General features: G+C 27.9%; 1 protein-coding gene across 4 annotated transcripts in view; it reads right to left on the bottom strand.

Annotated features, from left to right (window-relative positions):
- LOC107447483 (uncharacterized) overlaps positions 1 to 25,288 on the bottom strand; it is a 500,770-nt gene that overhangs the window by 455,542 nt on the left and 19,940 nt on the right. For all 4 annotated transcript variants that reach the window (XR_015431014.1, XM_071188145.2, XM_071188146.2 and 1 more), the window contains exon 2: positions 9,097 to 9,206. The gene's annotated coding sequence lies outside the window, so the exon portion shown is untranslated. The remainder of the gene's footprint in view (positions 1 to 9,096; positions 9,207 to 25,288) is intronic.

Below are 25,288 nucleotides of genomic sequence, written 5' to 3'. Positions count from 1 at the left end.
GGTTCAAAATCGAAAGGGAACTTAGTACAGTTGTAAATCCGATAATTATCAGAGCTATTCAATGCCAGTAATAATGTAATAAAAATAATTTAGTGTTTTTTATAAATTTTAATAAAATTATAAAATAATCTTCTTTTAAATTTGAAAACATTTCACTTTAAAGCATGTTTATGTAAGAGGATATATTTTTAAAAGAATGTGAATTTAGATTGGTAAATGTGGCATGTAAACGTCAATTTCGATTAATAAATTTTACGTAACCAAATTTACATTATAAACAATCTGGCTAAGTAATGAATTTTTAATCATAAAAACAATAACTTAAAAATGTTTCTAATGAACTAATGTGTTGTATAAAAACACAATATCATTAGCACCAGCAAAATATAGTAATTAATAATTTGAAACAATATATTTTGTATAGAAAAAGGCATTGTATTTTTTCCTTTAATTAAAAACCAAACACACATAAATCTTTTTTATTAATTCCAACAAAACAATTTACTTTTAAACATGTTTATATTTATATATGTATATTATAAGTCTTTTATGCATTTTTTGAAAGATGGAGGGGGTATGGTTTTCTTCATTTAGAATAGAGGATATGGCTAAATACGCTAATAACACTTGCCTCTAAAAGCTTCATTTTTCACTTTTTTTTAAGATGAAGGCATGTACCTTACAAAAAATGCATTTTCAAAGAAGATCAAAGTCATTTTCAGTCGCAAGTAATTAATTCATGACTCGCTACTTCATTAGCATTTTCTTGCTTTTGTTTTAGCTTTTTTTTCCCTCTAGAAAGAGCAACAGTTTTTAATGGTCTTTAATAAGAAGTAAGCTAAATGTGAGTTTAAAGCGAAAATTAAAAATATTAAGTGTATGGGAGTTGGCAAAGACCAGAGAATGTCAGCTAATTGGTTGAAAACCCTTAACACACTCTACTGTTTTGAAAGACTAATTAAACGTAATGAGTTGGTTATGTTTAAAAAAAAACTAAAGAATGGTAAAAAGTTTTGGGTACAAAGTTCAACCGTTTAAAAGGTTTTCAGTTTTTGCCATTTTACTGAATTATGTCTTAAATGTATGTTGCAAAACTTCATTAGTGTTGATTCCTATCAATTAGTAAGCTATAGGTGAGTCACTTAAAATAACACAGATGACAAAAAAATACAATTTTGTATTTTTTATGGTGAGTTCTAAAATGATCGATTTTTAGAAAAAAAGCAAAGAAAAAAAATCTATCCTAGTTTATATTGTTTTCAAGTTGATATTTTTTTCCCTTGTCAGTAAATATTCAAATCAGCTGTCATATTTTATTATTTAGCAAAAATTAAAACTTTTTTTGTCAATTTTTTAGCTGAATAGATGAAGCACGATGAATTCATTTAATATTCAGAAATTTTAAAAGATATTAATAAACTATATGATAAAAGAAAAAAAAACTGATAATAGAAGATAAAAAAGTAAAAAAAAAGATAACAAGAGATGATAAATGAGTTAAAAAATAAGTTATTGAAGCAAAGAATTTTCTTTTTGCATCGAGTATAGGTAGCAATATATATTATATATATTTTTGGTCAAGTAATTTTTGCACTTTTTACGGTTTCCTCATGTCACTAAAATACAAGTTAATTTAAAAGTCACGTCCTTCTAAAACTAACATTTTCGTTAAAAAATAGAAAAAATAAGCTTTATTCTGTGCATATCAATTAAAAATTGCCTGCTTACACGTATAGATTATTGAAATGTTTTTATATTCAAGCTAAACAAGAGTTTATATCAAGAAAATAATATTTTTTAAAGTTATCATAATAATTAGTAGAGAGAGCAAAAATAATGTAGAATGTCATTACAATACAAGTTTACTTTAAAAACTAAACCATATATATATATATATATATATATATATATATATATATATATATATATATATATATATATATATATATATATATATATATACATATATATATATATATATATATATATATATATATATATATATATATATATATATATATATATATATATATATATATATATATATATATATATATATATATATATATATATATATATATGTAATAACAGAGCTACAACCCTGTTATCAGTGTTGTATTTAGCTTGAAATAATTGCAGTCTTAAGCCATCATACGTTCTAAACAGGTTTAAAGGTAGGCTGGTATTGATAACAGTCCCCGTCCCCACTCTTGCAAAGGAGGGTGCATGGACAAGACTCCGGACAGTTCCGGAACAGCTTATCAGGATCAAATCATGATGAAAAGGACGCGCAAAACTATGCGTTCTTACGTTTTATACCAACACAGATTTGAGGTAAAAAGGCACACTTCGTACATTCCTTGTTACCTTACGCATTAAGGAAAATCATTTCCGATTCCTTATATGGAAGTGAAAAAGGGAACGATTCTAAAAATAACTCTTCCTTTGAAATATAAATCTATTTATATTTCAATGGTATGTTTTCAGCCTTGAATTCCCAAAATAGAATCTCTCTACGCTTATTCTTTAACAAAGACATTTTATGAAAACGAAAGAGTTTTAATTCCTTTATTAATACAAAAGTATTTAATTTTTGTATTACATATATATATTCTCAGATATTGTACATTTTCTTAACTTAACTCAATAACAGCCAGACTTTGGATCGCCATTTGGGGTCGACTTAACCCTCATAAGAAAATGATGTTATTTCAAATTAAATGATTTTTCAAATGAAGATTATTGTTTAAAATACGATATGAAAGAGTTTTTGAAGATTTCTTTCTCTTTTCTTTTTGTTATTAATGCAATGACAATATTACATTATAATGTAGTATTGTATTGCAGATAATTCTTTCACAAGAGTACAAGTTATACGAAAAAAAAACTCAGATATCTATAAATAATATACATTAGCACACCGCATGTTTTAAAATGGTAAGTTACATCACTAGTTTGTCATTAGCGCAGACATGCATATACAGCACATTCAGCGACATACATATACAGCACATTCATACATATACAGCACATTCGCGTGACGTGAAAGTTCATAGAAAAACATCGACAAATTATATTCCAGCATTTCTCATAGTATTCTGTATATTGTAATTTTAAAAGGCATGGTATTTATATTTTAAGGACTGAATTTTATCAATCAGAGGCTATCTGATGTGCAAAGTACTAATTTGTAGTTTTTAAACAAATGCAAGAATGAATTAGCCGTGAGTAATTGGGGTGACAAAGGATTCAAGCATTTAGGGCAGCATTACGACAAACATTGTAAAGAATTGCAAGACACCTGCATGTTTCATCTCTTCTAGAATAATTCCTTAGAATCTAGTCAGCTAAGCCTACGTCACATTTAATACTATTGGGCGATTCTTTCGTTACGTGTGTTACTTTTACACGACATATTTCAACTTTAACACTTATTATAATAAACTTGTTAGATATTTTTTATGTTTTTCTTAATTTGTTGTTAAATCTATATGTGTTGTAAGTTTACAAAACGAAGATTGAAGGCACAAATTAAATTGATGTTGAAAAAAAAAATTTCTGAAATTTTGTTACGTGTGTTACCCTTTATAATGCTAGATATTTGAAACTTTGAATATATTCATTTAATTCTGTGAAGTATAAAGGCAAAAAATTAAGATATTTTCTTTTATAGAGAGATACAATATCGAAGCTGTGTTTAGTGATTTTTAAAAATTTCTTGCAACAGTAAAAACTTCTTTATTTTGGTGAAATTGGTGCGTTACGTGTGTTAACTGAACGTTACGTGTGTTACCCTCTGTGAATATTTCAACTGAGAAGTCATAAATGTTGCACTAAAACATTTATTTATTTTAATTTAGCAGAAGAATTTATTTTAGCAAATAAAATAGTTAATGGTCTGGAAAGATGGTTGTAGCCTTTCTTTATACTGGTTTAGAGAGTAAAACATAGCAAATCCTAGGCACATCTATTCCTTCAAAATCATTTCTGTTTGGAAACAAAAATATGCATATTTTCCAATTATTTTATGCAAATATTGCATTTTAAGTTTACAAGCACGTGCATTTGCGTCAATAATGTTCCCGAGATAGAGCATATGTCGTTTTAATTTCAGTTATAGGCGCACTTCTGATCAGGAGGGAACAGAAATTGACTTACTGACTATTTGTGTGCCACAATGTGCATCTATGCATCTTATTCAAGTATCTAACGATACTTATGCATAGATTTTATGCTTTGTATTACCGTTGCCATGTATTGATCTTTTCAATTAATATCTTTATTTCCTTTTGGCTAATATATAATACTGTTGTATTAGGCATGAGTTGATTGGATAGCTTTGCAAACAACACTGGATAGCAAATAAATTTTTTTGTATAACAACACAATGATATAAATAACTTTGCTTTTTGCTTCGCTTTCAAGATTTTGTACTACACATCTATCCCATAGAAGGAACTTCTGCATGTGATATCGTAAAATATTTCCAAATTAATTTCTTTTTTTATATTTTGATTGACAAAATATGAAATAATTCAACCATATATTTATTTTTAAATTCTTAACTTGACTTATTACTATAGAAGGTTTCTGTTAGCTTATCTTCTGAAGTAGAATCGTTTTTAAACAGTCTTAAAATAAAAGTGTAGACATTGTTTCACCTTTGTCTTTGCCTTAGGAAAATATTGTAAAGGACTCTATTTTAAACTCTTTAGGAGAGTATCGTCTAAGAGCTGCTGTGAATAACGGAACTGTGGCTGGATAGCATAATGCTGATTGAAATTCGTTTTGATATTCAAAAGAATATGTCTCTGCAAAGTCAACTTGAATTTCCCTGGTTTTAATGCTAGATATGTTTGTTTGGAGAGTATCACCTCGGATTCTTTTAACTCTTACGTATTATTGAAAGTTAATCCAATTTTCAAGAGTTATTTCAAAACATTCTTCTTGCACATTTGCCATTATATATTTTTTATTGTGAGCTATTGTCATCTTTTTCTCATCGTTACCAAACTACAATAAATGATGGTTAGAAACCTATAACAAGCAATGAGAAATTTTTGTAAGTATCAGAAGCCCCCTTCCAACAATTAGATCCAAAATTTCTTTTACTTTATATACATAAATACTTCTACCATCACCATGTATTGTCATAAACTTAATTTTAGCCTTCCAATTAAAGAAGAAAAATTTCATGATATTTGTTTTGATTCTAAGTTTTACAGTAGCAATAAATTTTTTAGTCATAAAGCACTAAATATGGAAAATTAAACAATGTTTAGGATGCAACTGACAAAAATCAGTATAAGCCTCTCTTAGAAACATTGTTAGATAGTTCTTTCGTTTTATTGCCCGTTTTTCCCCGTAATAATCCAGAGAATCAGCTCTTGTTTCAATACAAGCATAGTATAAATAATCTAACTTTTGAAGAAAATCGATTTATTAATAATTAAGTTCATCTGAAATACTTAGTGGTGAACCTTTTACATCATTATCAATCTGTTTTGAAAGTTCAAGTCTAACTTTCATCATTTCCTTATTTTCTTTCCTTTGAAGTGCAGAATCTTATGCTCTTTTCTTTTTTTCTTCATCTTCTTATTCTTTTAAATCCAGATAAGGACACTATTTTAAGCTTATCCATTTTATAATAATCTAGCAAATGCAGTCGAAATATTCTACTTAAACATAAACGTATAACAAATAAAAGTTTGGGAAAAAAAATTTCCAAAAGTTTCAAAATTATCGTCTTATTATGCTGCTTTTTTATTAATGCTTATACCGACCTTATTTTACAAAAAACCACAATCTTACAATTCCGTATTTGTGGCATTGAAGTTGCGTGGCGGTTATAAAAAATGTCCGAACATGATTTAAATCTTTTATTGAAAATAAATAAATAATTAAAGTGTATAAGTACCTCTAACACACATAACAGTAACGCGCGTAACTTTTCGTTACGTGTGTTACCTTGAATAAAATTAATTATAAAATTTTAACTATTGGCAGTTTTAATTCGAGAATTTTTTCCGTTGCATATCTTGCCTTCTTAATTTATAAAACAAAAAATTTTTAAATTTTCTTCTTTACTAAAGTTTTTACAGAAAAAAATGCAAAATTATGTTACGTGTGTTACTGGGAAATTAGATTATCTTGATTAATCGACTTTCAAACAAGCAAAAAAATTTAGGCCAAATTAAAAAAATACATTAAACAATGATAAAAGAGTAAAATAGTTATATTTATTACTAAAAACTATTTTATTGCTCTTTAATATTTTAAGAACTGCATTGGAATATAACATAACAAAGAAGAGAAATCCTGTTAAAATTCATAGTGTTCCCCCTTTTGTTAGAATTCACGTAAATATTTTTTGTAATTCAAAAAACTATCTTAACTATTAAAAAATGTACATCTTCTAGATTCCGAAATTGTGTCATTTTTGATTTTACGATAATTTTGAAAATTTAGTCACTCGGGACCACTTTTCGTGGAATCGCCCTATTGTAGTTAGTGACAGTTCTTCGTTTTTACTCTGTAATACCGTTCGCAAATACGTTCGCATGGATGATATTTAGAATTATGGTATTCTTTTTTTGCACCTATTTAGTAACTATTTAATCTTCATTTTGAAGTACAAAACATGAATATCGTTACGAAGAAGAAAAGGCATTGAAATTGGGAGAGCATTTTCATTTGTTCATCAGTAGTATTCCAGTAATGTAGGTTTATTTTATGAAACAAAAATCACCTGCAAGGTTTGCTAAGGAAAAATACAGTAATTCCTCTGCGCCTGCAGTTAATGCGTGGTTCAATAATTAGAGTACAATACTTTTCACAGGTTGTATATCCTTTACACTTTTTTCAACATGCACAAAAAAGCTTTCAAAAGAAAGTTATTTTTAGGACTTCATATCAGTTGAAATCATATTTATGTAACTTTAACATCATACAATGAATTTTCATTATTATTTACATGGGTAATAACTGTTCCCCAACTATACTATATAGTCCAGGTTTGTAACAAATATAACCACTTATAATCAGCGTGTACATGGTTTCCTTCAAACGTAATAACGAAATAATAATTCAATAGAAACGAAGTAGCTTTGTAAACTAAGCTACTTCGGTAATCGAATCCAAAATATTATATAATTTAACGAAAATTGTTGCTCGTAATATTTTTTAGCACTGGGGATCCTAATTTCTATTTTAAAAATCATCTTCATGATGTTTCCAGTTCCGTAGAATGAAAAACAGACATAAATCTTTCTAATAGGGGTCAAAGTGATCCCTTATGGCTATTTTAGGTATTCCCATAGTTATTCATTTTACTAATCATCAGAAAGGCACGAAATTTTACTATAGTATACTTCGAGGCAAGTTAGGAAAAATCAGAAAAATATGAGCTTCTAAGCTCATTTGTATCTTCAAAAATAACATTAAGAATTGTAAAAAACATTGAAAATGACCCCAATGGCACTTCTAGTGTTAAAATACAGGGATGAGTGTTTTTGTGTTTGTGTCAATGGATGAATGTCAACGGATGAGTGAGGGATGAGTGTCAACGGCACTTCTAGTGTTAAAATGAGGTAATGATGCTTAGATTTCATATATTTTAAATTCACATTATTCCTTAAAAATTTAGTTATTTAAGTAAAGCTAGAAATATGGATCTTTTAATAGATCTATAATAACATTTACTTGTCGCTTATGCAAAAATACATATTTTCATCACAAATGGGTTTCTTTTTTAACAATTTGAGATTTCTGTCTGAGCGATATATTTACAATGCAATCGCACAGTTTATCATTTTATTTTAACAAGAATATTAACAACATTAGATACAAAAACATTTTTTCTCATTTCATATTTGTTCACTGCTGTTATTCTCATTACTCGACAATTTATGGAAATCACATATAAACATTTAATAAAAACAAATTTTCGTACTTACCTATTTGTACTACATTTGCTCTTCTATCTTTTTATATAACTTATATATATTACTTATATAAAACATATGCAATCCGGAATAACGACTTCACTTACCACATAAAATTTTTAACTACACACGAAATTGCTTGAAACATTACTTTAATGTTTAAAAAAATATTATTGAAATTTCATACTTACCTTGACAAATAGAGACAATCATAGAGAGATATTCATTTATAATCCAAGTTATAATTTTCATTAAACAAAGAATATTAAATAAAATTATTATTTCATTAAATTAACAAAGAATTGATATTCAGTTTATTTCATTGTCTTAAGTACAAAAGCTCAATTACAGTTTTACGTCATATAAAAGTAATAGGCACACGATTTTTTTGAAATATAAAAAAAAATTAAAGCAAAGATTTTCTATCTTAATAGCTTTTTTAGTAGTTGAACAGTATGGTTTTATAAGAAATGTTAAATAGTGTAATTGAAAATCAAATTTAAAATTCCTTTATGATCAAAAGATAATGGGCTTAAAGGCTTTAATTTATTTTTAATTACAATTTTAATTAATTTCATCACAGAATTTAAGATTGATAATTAAGACTTATGTTGACTTATATAGAAATACTATCTGTATTTATATTATTTTTAAAAAATACGTATAAGTCATTTTTTCGGATAGTCTAAAGACCTAAAGCAATTTCAAAAAAAAAATCCTTCTCTGAAATTGCATCCTGATTATTCGTTCTAAGCCGGCGAGACAAAGTGCTTCTATTTTTTGTTTTGAATCATAGAACAAGATTTTTTTTCATTTTATTCTACTATTTCACAGACTTAACAGATTACTTTTCATACAATGCTTAAAATAAAATATTCCTATCAAGTATTTTATAAAAAAAATAATGCAAATATTTAGTTGGCAAAAATTCAAATTTGCTAGTACATTTTCTAAAGTTGATAATATCGAAGATTTATTATTTTCATAAGAAAAAAATTACAGTTTATAAGCAGAAAGAAATGTTTAATATATTTCATTTTTGTGATTATATAATTTAAACTTAGCATAAAAAAGCGCTTTCTAAATGAAGCAACAGCGCAATTTTGTAATTACTTTTATATTTTCGAATCACAAATTTTAAATGGTTGCTTACCTTTTTGAAAAGAGAAGACGTTCGATATTTTTTCAAAGAAGCAGAATCTATATACTCTTTATTTAAATAGGCTTACAGCTTAGATACGTAAAAGCCACCAAAATTGACACCTGAAAAAAAGGATACTTATTAAATTAAAATATAAGGCTCGTGACTACAGCAATTTTTATTTACTTCTATTAGACTATTATTTCAGTTTTCTATTATGTTAAGTAAAATTTTATTGCAAAAAAGTCTTATTCATATAATGCAAATTGGATTGAAATTCAAAGCAATATTTGTACTATACATGTTAATAAAGCTCATAATACTGAAATTTATTTAAAATACTACCTTATACAATGCACAATTTTAATTACCTATAGCGCATTAATTAATATTTTTTATTAATTTCTCAAACTTCCATGATAGTTTGCTTCATATACGTGGTTGTATGTGTACAGCTGCTGCAAGAACCAATAATATCCGCCTATCTATCTATCTATCTGTGTATATATATATATATATATATATATATATATATACATAGAATGAGAATTTCAAGAATGATTTAAAAATATTTCCGCAAGAAGATTGCCAGATTACAAAATATGAAAAGAAAACCGCAAATTGAGTGTAACTAGAGGAATTTAAAGTGCCGTTCTTACTGCATCTTGAAAAATTTTCTGTTCATGTAAGTACATCTGATTTCGCTACTCTATTTATAGTTTTTGTTTTGTTTTATACTGTTTTTTCTTTTTATTTTATTTTATTTCTTGTTTTTATGTGTTATTTTTGCTTATTGCGTAAAAAAATTTTTTTGAGTGCTCTTCACACTATTGTATTAATATATTTTGTTTTGGCTATATTGATATACCCCCCCCCCTTTTGCATATGTCTATAATTTTCCTTCGTTTTATCTTCATTTTGAACTTATCTAATGATCTAATGAGTTCTGTTTACTTGCAGCTTATGCGCAATAAATAAAACTAATTGAAACTCATTGTTTCTCTTAACTTTCTTCGTGCTTTCTTGTAATTATTTATTTTGTTGAATATATATATACACTGGTTATCATAAATTAAGGAAAATTCACAAAAATCGCGATAACTCAAGAAATTACACATGGAATTTTATGAAACTTACCCACAATATACAACACATAGTAAGGTATTAAACAACATAAAAAGAAATTATCAGACATTAATAGTAGTATAGAAATTAGCACATGTATAAAATAAACAAATTGGAAGTATCGGTTTGCAATAGAAAAAGTACCTTTAATATGGAATATGATTGCCTCTAGAAGCAATACAGCACAAACAGCGATGTGTGATGCTTTCAATTATGCGGTCTATCAGTTCAATAGGAAGTGAGAGCCATTGCTCTTGTAAAGCAGTTGCAAGCGTGGCAAGGGTCTGAGGGGGCGGATTGATGGCAGATACACGCCTCCCTAGAGCATCCCAAACGTGCTCGATAGGATTCAAGTCCGGGGATCGAGCTGGCCACTCCATGCGAGTAATTGTTTCCTGTTGAAGATAATCATCAACAATGCGAGCTCTGTGTGGTCTTGCATTATCGTCCTGTAACAGGAAGCAATCACCAATTGCCCCGGCATATGGGCGCACATAAGCATCAAGGATGTTGTCTCGATAAACCTGAGCATTCACGGTTCCCCTTGGAAAGACATGGAGGTATGTGCGCCCTCCTAAGGATATGCCTCCCCAAACACAGACACTGCCTCTTCCGTATGCATCTCTTTCACGGATGTTTGATGGATGATAACGGGTCCCAGGTTCTCTCCATATCAAATAACGTCTACTGTCACTTTCTAGACTAAACCTGGACTCATCCGTAAAGAGAACAGGCCTCCATTGATCTGACGTCCAGTGGACATGTTGTCGGGCCCACTGCAAACGGTCTCTCCTATGGCGTGATGTGAGCGGCACGCAAATGGCTGGTCGTCTCGCATACAGACCACCTTCGTGGAGCCTTCTGCGCACAGTTGACGTTGACACCAACCTTCCGGTGGCTGCAGCAAGAGAGGATCTAAGATGTGTCGGAGTAGCGGTTCTATTCCTGCGTGCACTTAATGTCAAATATCGGTCATCGGCACTGGTCGTAACAGTTGGCCGTCCTTGACTGAACCTCCTAGATGCCGAATCTGTGGTTTGAAATTGCCTCCAAAGTCTATGAACCACAGATGGACTCACATTTAGCCATCTGGCCACTTCTGATTGACTCTGCCCTGCCTCTAGTCTCCCGATGGCTCTCCATCGTAGTTCTTCAGGCAAATGATGCCTAGAGGTCATTATTACGAATTGGCTATCTCAGATTTTCAATGTCGCAATCACAGTAAAATTTGTGTGCTTTCTCTCAAACTTGGACTTTTATGCTCCAGGCAGATGACGTAAGCCGAGTGCAGCGCCACTAATTTGCATATTGCAATTTTACTCAGCTACTCTTAGTGGACAACATATGCAAATTTTGCACGGTTTGGCTTACTTTTGAAAGAGTTATCGCTATTTTTGTGATTTTTCCTTAATTTATGATAACCAGTGTATATATATATATATATATATATATATATATATATAAAATTTTAAATTGAATTGCGTTACTTTAAAAACAAATTTTACTTTCAGAAACAAAAATATAATTTTTGACAGTTTAGCAGCATGTTTCACTATTCTCCCAATACTTGATTTCGCAGTTCCCCTGTCCACTGTATTAGGTTCAAAATTACAAGGCTACGGAGTTGAACATTGATAGTAGGAAACTCAGACTCGGGTTGGCTGTTCAACACTGGTTATAAAATATAAATAAAATCCTTTCCGAAAAAAATTACTTTAATTTTAACTGAAGTCAAAAAATCACGTGACTTAAAAATTTGATTTAACTTTTAACTGACTTGTATGCTATTTAAGAGTAATTTGGGAGTTTTTTGAGGTTTTCTATAACTTTTTATGGTCTCAGAATGGCGGGAAAGTATAAGGCTGATCCATAAAAATATTAATTACTTCAGTTTGGCAAAATATTCATTCTAAGCATTTATCATAAAACATAAGTAAGGAAGTTTTAGTCCCAGTGTTTTAAAATGACAGTTTTCTTATTTTTTTAACATAATTCTTTTCTTTTTCTCGTATTATCTTAAGAAGTAGAGGAAAGTACTAAAATAAATGAAGCATTTTGAAAAGTGTATTTTAGCTTGCTCAAGATGAAAAAAATACTTTCAACTAAAGTGGAATTATTTTGATCAAAAAATCTAATACCCCAAAACCTTTTTGTCAAGTCAACAGGTCCAAAGATCACAAAAAATGTTTTTCAATATATATATATATCTATATATATATATATATATACAGATATATTATATATATATATATATATATATATATATATAAATACAAGAAAACACTAAGAAAGTTAAGAAAAACAAATTCTGTATATGTAGTAATATTTATTTATCCAAAAAACAAATCGATAAACTCTTTCAAAATCTGATAAAAAAACAATGGATACCCAACTAATGTAATAAAAGTTTATATAAAATCATTGAATTAATCGTATATTTTGGTGGATATATTTTCTAAACATTTTTTTTTGTTAATTTTTATGATTTTCCCATGTGCAAATCCATTTCAGGCCAAAATTCATTGCCAAAATTGTTTACTAAATAATTTCTTTGTTAATTTATATAATTTTTCCATGTGCAAATCCATTTCGGGCAAATCCGTGGTTAGAATTATTTACCAAAAATTCCTTTACAAAATAATTTCCTTTGTTAATCTATACAGTTTTTCCATGTGCAAATCCATTTCGGGCAAATCCGTGGATAAAATTGTTTGCTAAAAATTTCTTTATTAATTTATACAATTTTCCATGTGCAAATCCATTTCGGGCAAATCCGTGGCTAAAATTATGTACTAAAAATTTTTTTCTTTGTTAATCTTTCCATGTGCAAATCCATTTCGGGCAAATCCGTGGTTAGAATTATTTACTAAAAATTCCTTTGCTAAATAATTTCCCTTGTTAATCTATACAGTTTTTCCATGTGCAAATCCATTTCGGGCAAATCCGTGGATAAAATTGTTTGCTAAAATTTTCTTTATTAATTTATAAAATTTTCCATGTGCAAATCCATTTCGGGCAAATCCGTGGTTAAAATTATCTGCTAAAATTTTTTCTTTGTTAATTTTTCCATGTGCAAATCCATTTCGGGCAAATCCGCGGCTAAAATTATTTGCAAAGCAGGCAATTTATGTTTCTCTTTTCTATTTTATATTTTTTCTTAAATAACCATCTATCTTCTAAAACTATTTATGATCAATTTTTAAAATTATCCAGTATAATATTACCTTGCGCACATCCATTTCGGGCCCATCCTTGGTAACTAACAAATCAAAACTCAAAATAACAAATCACTTCAGCAGTGCAGTAAGAACGACACTTTAAAACCCTCTTGTTACACTCTATTTGCGCTTTTGTTTTCATCTTTTGTTTTCATATTTTGTAATCTGGCAATCTTTCTGCAAAAACATTTTTAAATCATTCTTGAAAAATATCCGTCCAAGTAAGTTGTTATGATTTTGCTACTCGCTTTATAGTCCCCCCTTTTTAATGTTTTTATTTTATTTTATGATCTGTTTCTACATGTTATTTTTACTTTTTATGATCTATTTTTATGCAGCTATTTTATAAAAAAAATTTTTGAGTGCTCCTCACACTATTGTATTAATATATTTTGCCTTGGCTTTATTGATACAATATCAGAAAGCACTCTGTTTTGCGGATATAATCGTGTGGGCTGAAGAAAAGATTATATCTTTTTTTTCCGGCTTTTTTTCCGGTTTTTTAATTAACATTTCATTTTTTTTTTTTAACAAAATGTTGTTTGTTATTTTTTTTACTTATTATTTCCCACCCCCTTTTTTTCATATGTCTATAATTTTTCTTTGTTTTTTTCTTCATTTTGAACTTATATATATATATATATATATATATATATATATATATATATATATATATATATATATATATATAAAGTTAGCTACTTCTATTTAATTAAAAACCACTTTGAATAGATGTTGTAAATGCCTCAAAATATTTTTATTAACTGCTTTCCTATGTTTTCGATGCTATATTAATTGGATAAATTTTTGGTTTTTCTACAATTACTTTAGTGCGAAACAAAGCACTTAGAAACACTCAATTACGTAATTAAGTCGAATGTTACAAATTGTCACACTAAATTCATTGAACATAAATTACTCGGAAACGGTTTAGTCTTTAGAAATCATTTAGAAAAAATGTGACGTCAATAAATTAGAAGCAAATAAATGTCTACAAAGGGAAACAAAAGGTTTAGTTCACTTTTTGGGTGTTTGCTTTGGAGGTAAAGGAAATGAAATAGTTTACTTTAAAAATGACTATTTCAAAATAGGAAAAATTTGTTTTCTGTATATTGAAGGTAACAATTTATTTTTTTCTAAAACAAAACTGTTATATAGACCTAAATTTAAGAAAGCGGGATTTACAGATTAAACGTGTTAAAAAGGATCCAGTTACACAATTTTTTAGAAGCAATTTGTCAGTTTGAATAACTATTATATTAGTTACTATCAAATTGCTTAAAAATGCTTCCAGAATTTGATTCTCGTATCAAGCATTTTTTTTGACTAAAATACCAAATAAATTTCATGCATACCTTTTCAGCATATCGAGTTAATAAGACGACATAGTTTTTCTATGTAATAGTTTTAGATTTTTAGTTTTTTCACGAAAGTTTTCAATCGCAATATAAATCCTTTTTTTACATATGATTTGAGATGAGGCATATTTATTTTTGCTTCAGTGCTTCTTAGATAATTTTTTTTAATTCTTAGAATTTCAGAAAATTAACTGTATATTCTACAGAAGAAAAATGCATTTTTTATAGAGAGAATTTTTTAAAGAATTTTTTTTTCTGCTTTTATCCGTTATCCGAGAACTGTGAAAAATTCCCGTTCGTTTTACAGTTTTGCATGTGTCTAAAGATTTGTCTAGGAATTATTTTACGGACTATTTGATTAAAGAATTTCTTTATATTTCACAGTTGTAATAAAATATATCGAATTACAATTTTTGGCAAATAAGTTTTGATATTTCCTGTAAAAACTATGAATATTAGTATGATGTCTAATTGGTAATCTCTCCTCTAGAGTTTTATGAGTATCAAAGCAAAAATAATGAAAAAGTAATGAATTTCAGCAAATCTGTGTGATTTTGAAAAGAAATCGTAAACAATCGATTGATTTATAATTATGCACAGAACATCCTTGAAAATGTTTTCTTAATAATACATTACAGTGAACAATTTTCACTCTCTCCATAAGATAAAAAAACTAATCAGGAAATAAGTTTTATGAACGTAATCATATTTGCACTGAAAATGTCTTTCAAAAATGCACATACATGTTTTAAAATACCGAAAAAATAAATACAATTCATCACACTATGTTTCGTTATACATTTAGTTATTTAAACAAATTTCAAATCAAACAATACACTGGTTTTACAATCATCATGCGCAGTGCATGCAATGCAATCAGATTTGCATGACCTATATACTTTGTGAATCCATATTCATGCTATATGCAGCAGAAAATATTAAACTTTTACAACTTAGTACTCTGCATATTGATTCCAAGCAGTATCTTTTAAATGAAACCCTTGAAATAAGAGCAAAAGATGTTACTTTATACGACGAAATTTAGCCGAATCACCAGCATGAATGAACAAATATCATAAAAGGAGCTTAAAAGTGATTGGATCGACCAAAATATGCAAATTAGATCGATGGAACTGAACTGTTCTGATATAAGGGCTTTATGACTATAAGAATACATCGTGAGGAAGACTCTATGAGCCATCTACCATAAAACTGGCCAAGAAAGTTATACTGGCTTCGGTTACATTAAGAGTTTGGCTGTAAATTAACCATTTCACTGAGTACTGTAATCTAATAAGTAAACTTTATTTGGTTGTTCATAGGTAAAGCTTTATAGATTTGTTTGATTACGAAAGATTTAAGTTCTTTTCAAAATTTTTCCTAAAAGAAATTTTGAGAACATAAAAATGCACATAATATTAGTTCAGGGTAAGATTTTTTTTTCTTTTTACAGAAATCGATAAAATCATGGAAACAGTGCAGTGTGATTGTATTTTTCGTGTGGATTTAAAAGGATGGATCTTCGCACTTTAATTTAAAACATAAAAATATAATGTATTTCTACTTCAAAAAAAAATTGGTACATCAAATAGTGATAGAAAAAAGTATATTCAAGTAAAGTTAAATTATGGAGTTAAAGGATTGTTAAATTATTGAGTTTCGTCTTTCATTGGTTACCGTTATTAGGTTTTTAAGACAGCACTTTCTAAGATCTTCCAACACTTCCGCGTTCCAAAGATCTTTAAAAAAACAATTAAAATTAATGAATATTTTTAATATTTTTGAATAATCTGCATATCTATAAACTATAAAGAACACGATGACTGTGCAATATAATATTATAACTGTGTTCTAGATGCAATTCTATATAAAGTGCAAATGTATGTTTGTTATGTGAAAATTATACAATTAAATTTGTCTCTACTATTAAAATTTATGCAATTAAATTTGTCATTATTAAGAGAATTTATGCAAATAAATTTGTCACTACTGATTCAATTAAATTTGCCGTTATTAATAGAATTTATTCAAGTAAATTTGTCACTAATAATACAATAAAATGTGTCACTACAGATAAATGTGTGTTTGTTATGTGAAAATTATACAATTGAATTTCTCGCTGCTAATACAATTAAATTTGTCTCTACTATTAAAATTAATACTATTAAATTTGTAGTTATTAGCAGTATTTATACAAACAAATTTGTCACTAATGGTACAATTAAATTTTTCACTAATAATATAATTCATTTAAATAAGTTTGTCACTAATAACACAATAAAACTTGTCACTACAGATATTTATCAGTTTATATTATTGTTGAAGTGTTGAAATATGTAAACTATTTTTCTGCATAAATATAGTTTTGCTGATGTAAACAAAACATGTTTTTTTTTTAAAAAATACCTTTCTGACGACATTTTAAAAATACTCTCTTCTGCATACGTTTGTTATGTGAAAATTAAACAATTAAATTTCTCGCTGCTAATACAATTAAATTTGTCTCCACTATTAAAATTAATACAATTAAATTAGCAGTTATTAATAGAATTTATGCAAATAAATTTATCACTAATGATACAATTAATAGAATTTATTTAAATAAATTTGTCACTAATAATACAACAAAATTAGTCACTACAGATATTTATCAACTTATATTATTGTTGATGTGTGGAAACATATAAACTATTTTTCTGCATAAATATAGTTTTTCTGATATAAACAAAACACGTTTTTTTCAAACAAAAATACTGTTCTGACAACATTTTAAAAATATTCTCTTCTGAATACGTTTTGGAATGCAAGAGAAAAACTTGCAAAACTTCTTCGATGAATCAAATAATCGATTAAAATATTCACTGACAATTTAAATAAAAGGCGTGATAAAATTTTCATGTCATACATCAGGAACGTGATATGGTTCTCTACAAGTTTTTAGTCGTTCAAGTGTTGAATATTTCCTTTGCTAAGAAGATAGCAAGATGCTTGAATGTCAAAAGGTCCTGAATTACATCTTAAAAAATATGTAAAGCAATGGATTTAAAGAAAATGGATTTTGCTATAGCGTTAAAAAGGAGTAGGGTGCAGATTAAGCTGCATATTTAAAAAAATGTCACATTATTTTTGAGTATTACATTAGTTTGTTATAAAAAATATTGTTAATAAATTTGATTGTTTCTTTTATCTAAAAGTTAATAATATAACTATCATAAAATGAAATAAAGAAATGCAACAAATTTTATTATTATTGGATTATAGGTGAATGCATGTTAATGAAATGTTGTTTATAAGAAAATCAAAGTAAATTTACATCGAAATACATACAAAAGGCATTTAGAAATATTTACAAAGTTATATATTAAGTGCAAATGTTTTTGCAATGTTTACAAAGTGCTAAAACATGTATCTATTTTGCATGTAACTATTTCTTCATTTAAATATTAAAAATTGTTTGTCTCATTAAAGAGTTTAGCTTAATACTTTTTTCTTCAATGTTGAAATTTTTAAGAGAATTTTTTTTCAATATTTGCTTTAAGATAGAATATTTTTGTTAAATTTTTTTAGGATCTTGGCCACGGTTTTTGAGAATTACACGAACAGAAGATAACTGATAAATTTATCACATTGCATGGTAAAGAAATTTTTGGCGGAAAAACGACAATAATTTTGGTAATAACACTTAAATATACCTTAGTTAAATTATTAGTTTGGTAATTTTTCTGTTCATGCAGTAACGATTTACCGAAAATTCTAGTTTTAAAATTATTATTTTTTTATCACATATTTAGAAACAGACACAAAACTTAAAAGGGAAATTAACCGAAATAAATGATTTTTAGGTCATGCTTTAAGGCATCATGATATAGGAGTATTTATCAAATTTTAACACTTCTACTAAGTTTTAATAATCTCTTATAAATATTAAATAATATAATTTCTAAAATAAAGATTTACAAAATTATATCAATATATCTGTAATTCTAATCTGTTTTGTTCTTAGAAAACTTCGAATCTTCCCAAGCAAATATTCTTATGAAAATTCTAAAGATAATAATAAATTTCCAATGAAAGTATTAAAAAGGTTACACATAATGTTTTGTAGTGAGTTTTAGTTTTCAGTTTAAATTTTGAACTCACGGGCATTATTCAAAAACGTTTCAAGAAATCAAAAAAATACCGAAATACATTCGATAAAATACGAATATTTTATAAAAATCAAGATTTTCAAATGCGAAAAACAGGTGATGTTATAAAATAAACAATTGTTTTTTATATTAATTAAACAATACTTTTTATTAATCTATATATTACCATAGTCTTTTCAGATATATAGAAATAAACAGTAAAAAAACTCAATTAAATTTTTAAAAAAAAATTAAGTGCTTTTACGCAAAATTAATAAGTAAAGGATATTTTGAACCCAAATATGTTTATTTTTTTCCATTATCATAATCATTACACTTTAAATGAAGATTGAAATACTGTGTTATCGAGCTCGCAGACAGTTAACTAGTCTCATACTTAGCTGTAGTGACTAATATTTTGCTGAATTAAGTTAGAATTCAACTTCTGTAAGTCTTTTATATATATATATATATATATATATATATATATATATATATATATATATATATATATATATATATATAAAACTTTTAATAAATTTGATACCCTGAGCATAGCTTAAAATCGTTTAAATATAGTGATAGTTAGTCGATGATAGTTACAAATTTTGCTACAAATCTATTTTGTATCTATTATAGATATATACCGAAAACCAACGAAATGAATTATATTAGCACCCAAAATCCAGAATTTTGAAAAAACTTATGAAAACCATACTTCGAACACGATAACTATCTTGGAAACAAAAATTATATGATATTTTTGAAAATTCCATTAATAATACTTCTTTTCATTTATTAGTATATATTGTTATGATGGAGATAATGGTAAACATGTGTTAAAAATAAAAAAAAAATCCATTTTGATAACAAAATTAAAGCAGATCACTTTTTAAGATTCAAATTTAATGTCATAAGTAGGGGTAATTTAGGCGACAATCACCTGAACTAGCCAAAACTCATTAGAATATACTGGGTATCCAAAAATTGGGTATGAAAATCCGATGTAAAAAGAACGAAAAAAAAGTATAAATGTAAGTTTTTTTTTTACATTCTTTTAAGAAAACTAGAGCCATATATTCTCAATATATTTTAAATTTATATAAGGTTTTTATAAACAGACGGGGCTGATGCTTAAGAGAAATCATAGAGCAGATTTTTCAAAATAACCGCTTTTGACAGTAGAATCTGATGTAGAGTGCGCAAAATAAAACACAACCACCCTATATATCTAATAATCGGATCCTTTGATTTAATGACTGGAACCTTCTAGAACCTAATCTTAATGGTTCCAAGGGGTGACCTCAAATATGCTAATTAATAAGTGCAGACGATATTTTAAATTGCGGAATTGGACACAAAAACTTTCTTTAGATGGTTTCGGATTTCTGACTCTCAAATATAGGGAGTAGCTGCAATCTGTGAAATATGGTCCCAAAGTATGATCAGGAAAGCGGTCCAAAGTTTGAACCCGTTTATGTGAATTTTACTTTTTAAGTATTTAGCCATATCTCGAAAATTTTAAAACGAATTTAAAAGTTCTTGCTCACAATTATAAGATGCATTCATCCAAAGATAACCCTAAGAAAAATATAACTTTTAGTACGTCTTTTCTTATTTTTTATTATTTTATTTAACCCTTTACTTACGGCTGGTACAACTCATGATCCAGAAGGACAACTGCTATCATGCCGTAGGGAAAAGGTTAATAATATTCGAAATTTTTTTTCAACTGTAAAGCATACCATTTTTTACATTATTTTAAGGAATGCAATTTTAAATGGCAAAATACAAAATATGAGCTAAATCCATCGAATAATTTCTGCGAAATCAAATTTGGAAAAAGTCATACTTTTAACATTTAATTTCTCAGGATTTTACTCACATTTAGTAATTTGCCATGTGAAAATACGTTCTTTATCATGATGCAAGAAATTGCATTCCTTACATTTCAAAATGTTTTCGACTATAGAAAAGAAAAGAATAAAAAATATTAAATATTAAATAATTTCACGAGATACGGCAATATATGTTGAAAGTAAAATTAACATTAAGGTGCCGAAACATTGGACCGCTCTCCTGATCAAATCCAGATCCAGATTCCAGATCCAGATTTCTATTTCCCAGATCCATAGACTCGGCTGACCCTGATATTTTTGGGGCAGAAGCCCCTATCCATCAAAAGGAAGGTATGTTTACTCGGAGAAAATACGTTTTTGCGTCTGATTTCGTAACTTAAAATAATGTCTGCACTAATTAATATCATATTTGAGATCTTCCCTTCGAACCATTAATATTGAGAATGCGAAAATTCGATTATTAGATTAGGGGGGTCCGTCTTTTTTTTTTCTTTCGAGCACTGTAGAATGTAAAAATTGTCAAACCAAACTGCGATAAAAAATCTTGGCATCCTGAGTGCCGGTATTTTTTAAAGTAAAAAGTCATTTTTACCGTAACATTTTACAGTACAAAATATCTGATACACCGTAATGCTTAAGATCAATTTGTTTTAAATATTTGAAATACTTTAAGACCATCTGTCGACTGACAATACAACTAATATTGGATTTTGCCAAGAGAATCATTTTCTACTTTGCCGAATGAAACTGTACATTTGGATTTATAAATAATGAATCAGCTTTTCGGACAGCTGACAATTACGCAAAGCTTAAATAACAAAGAATTTTGCTTGCGTAATTTGTCTTATTTTTTAAAATTATTATTCGCAAAGAAAGAACATCCAAAAAATTTTTCAGAATTTTATATAAACCTGTATTTCCAGAATTCATTAATAACATAAGCACATTTCTCAACACTAAGCTTTTTAAAAATATTAAATGACTAACTTCGAAACAAAAATAATATTCTAGAATAACTTAACATTAATACTTCTTTTTATTTATTTATATCTACTGCAATGCTGAAGATAATATTTAACAATTGCGATAAATCAAAAAAATGTCCGATATGATAATAAAATAAGAACAAATAACTTCGTAGGAACTAAGACAAAAGTCATAAGTAGGGATTATTTAGTTGCCAATTGTGAAAGCAACGCAGGACGAGTAAAGTTTCTCCATTATCGTTGCACTTTACTCTTATATTGATTGCTACCTCGTCTATGCTCTCAGTCTGCTCCATCCTTACATTTTCTCTTTCTTTTCCATAAAGTATCCTACCCTACAGGAAATGAACTCATTCTCAGAATAGAGTTGATAATATTTGGGGGCAAGTGTCCTGATAAGAAGTTGTACACTAGGGATGAGCTTCATTCTGGAATATCCATTTACTAGGAGCATACTTGGTGCCGTAATTCGGGAACTTCAATTAAGGAGCGGAAATCTGTTGGGTAACAAACGACGAAAGGTCCTTATTTATCGCTACAAATGTTTATTAGGTTGAAACGATGTTCTTTAGAAAAGAAATAATAGTTGACGTAAATACTTTCATTGTGTCAAAAATGAAAATAGGTAGAAATGTTGTTAATCATCCGAGTATGGAAAAGATAATTGAAGCATTTGAATTGCTGTGTATTCCGAGTAAGTAAATATGTAATTTCATAAAATGCTCATAGAAAAGTATTCTTTTAAAATTACCACAATTTATGGTAATGACACTTTTGGCTTTCTGTTCATATGGTAACAGTTTTCTGGAAATGTTGATTCTCGAAATTATAAGTCTTATTACTACACATTTAGTAAAAGTTACAAAACTGACTGACTCAAACTTAACTCACTCTAATTTTTAGTTTACTGTCACTTTAAATAATGCAGGAATCTACAACTCTTCGAGATTTCGAAAAATAAATACCCAAAATAGGGATGTGGGAGCCCACATTTTTATCACACGTGAAGAAAAAAAATTCTGGTAAAATTACCGTTCAATCTGATAAAAGAAAAAAAACACATATTTCTAGTTAATGAAACTAACTTTTTTTGAGTTCAAGTCAGTAGTTTTGTAATTTTCCATTCATATGGTATCGGTTTAATGGAAATATTGGTTTTTAAAATTATATTTCTTACTATCACCATACCTGCCAACTTTTAATCCTTTCCATTATAATTTTTCCCAGTGGTATTAAAATGGAATTAAAACTTCATGGAAGCAAACAAATACGTTGTATTTGAGAAAACTTAAATTGACAATCATGATAGTAACGCATATTCATATATGTGCTTAATTTTTGAAAGAATAGTGGTGATCAAAATCATTTAAAAATTAAATTTATAAAAGAAAAAATAGTGTATATTTACTACCACTTTAAATATGAAAATAAAATCTTCCGGAAAATCCGGAAGAGTTGGCAGGTATGTATCACGCATTTTATAAAATTACAAAACTTAATAATAAGTTTAACCGATTAAATAGTTTTTAAGCCACACACTACTTTAGTGATATACTTTAGAGCATGATAAAATTACAAATAATACCAAATATAACGAATTTTGTCACTTATAATAAAACCTTTTTTTATTGCTTATTTTACACGAATTATTATAAGAGCATTTCGGTGAAAATTATCGCATCTTTCGTTGTTCCTTTAGAGCCAGAAATATAATAAATTTTACCATATTTTGACAGTTTTGACTATACTTTTTTCTTCATTATAGGAATCATACAAATATATGCATTTAAAAGCTATAAATTGTCTATATTTCAAGGCATAAATAAAACAATAGGCTTTTAATGCAAAACAATAAGTACGGGACTAGCAGAAAAAAAATCATTTTCGTAAATATTATATAACCATATCAGTACGCTTTGTAGAAAGTACTGAATAATGTGGAAAGTACTCTAATTACAGCTAGCTATTTCATTAAATAAAGTTTTATTTCCTAAATCCAATACTTCGAAAAATATACTAAAACTATATTTATGTGCATGAAATTAAAAGGGCAATGCACTATATTTCTTTAAAATATTTTTTTTCTAATGCCCGTCTGTGGAAATACTTCTCGTCATACAGGTATCTGAAGGGCAGGTTTGTTGGTCATTTCTTCAGTTGCACCATATTAGGTGGGTCAAGGTTGCACCTATAGTCAGGACTGATAGTACAGAGACTGAAAGAACATCCATGCCTTCCCCGGGAATCAAACCCAGAAACTTTATGATGCAAGGTCAGTTCCCCGACCCCTACACAGGCATTTCTGCTTTTTACAATATTTAAAACCACATTTTATGCTACCAAGATTAAAACGCTTCTTAGCTATATGGTAAAACAGAAAAAAATGGTACACATATTTCAAATAATTTTATTTTTCAAAAGTAATTGAAATTTATATTCACAATTTAGGTAACAAGGGTGATTTAGAACAAATGATACATGAAAAGACTTTAAACACTTAAGTATAATACTGTTACGGAAAAACAAATGTAGTAACCAAAGTCGGGTAAACTGTTCAAACGTAAGTTTTTTGGTCTTTGCTACATGATTAAATAGTAAATTTTATACTGTTAAGTGCAAATACTGTAAAAGTTCATTAATTTTGAGAAATACATTTCGGTAAACCCAATTTTCCCACTTTTAATTCGGTAAACCCAATATGATGCGAAATACATAGGACAAAGTTACATGATGAATTAAGAATTAAAAAAGATGAATGCACTAAAAAATCTACTTAAAATGTTTAACAGAACTAACTAATAATTAAAAAAAGAGATTTCCCAGACTTTTCTTTCCATGTATAAAAAAGACTGATACCCTATGAAAAATCATGGATCAAATAACGGTAAAATGTACAGCCAACCTGGGTGCATCATCCGTAAAATTAATCTTACAGTAAAATTTTAAAGCATACATTTTACAGCAACAATTATTTAACTACAGTGAGTCATTGATATTACAGTAAATATAGCAGTAAATATTACGGTATATAAGATTTTTTACCGTAAAATTTATACTTCCAAAAGAACCAGTACCCTGGGTGCATCAACAGTAAAATTATTGTTTCCCTGTCATATAAATGTCCACCGTAAAATTTTATACTGTGTATTTTACTGTAATATTTATTTAACTACAGAGATTAAATGATTTTACATTAAACATTAACATTTTGATTATATCTGTAAAAATTACAGTATATCAGATTTTTTGTTTCATAAAATTTTACTGTAAGAAGTACATTTTACAGTAATTTGATTCGAAATTGTTTACAGTGTAGATTGGAGTGGTTTTTATCATGGAAGGAATTTAGATAATGTAGTCTAATATTATACAGGAAAATATGTAATTGATTTGCAAGGAAAGCTGTAGGCTTCCCCATTTTCAATGGCGTTAAATTTACATTACCACCAATTCTGCGGAATCGTGGTTGCGAAAAAAATAACGCTATCCTGACCATTTAATAAGTTGGTGGTTTTCGTAACTTTAACAAGT

The sequence above is a fragment of the Parasteatoda tepidariorum genome, chromosome 12 (genome assembly GCF_982258835.1).
Source record: "Parasteatoda tepidariorum strain Cologne lab strain chromosome 12, Ptep-v5.0, whole genome shotgun sequence".
NCBI lineage: Eukaryota > Metazoa > Arthropoda > Arachnida > Araneae > Theridiidae > Parasteatoda > Parasteatoda tepidariorum.
This window is presented reverse-complemented; position numbering and strand designations above follow the sequence as displayed.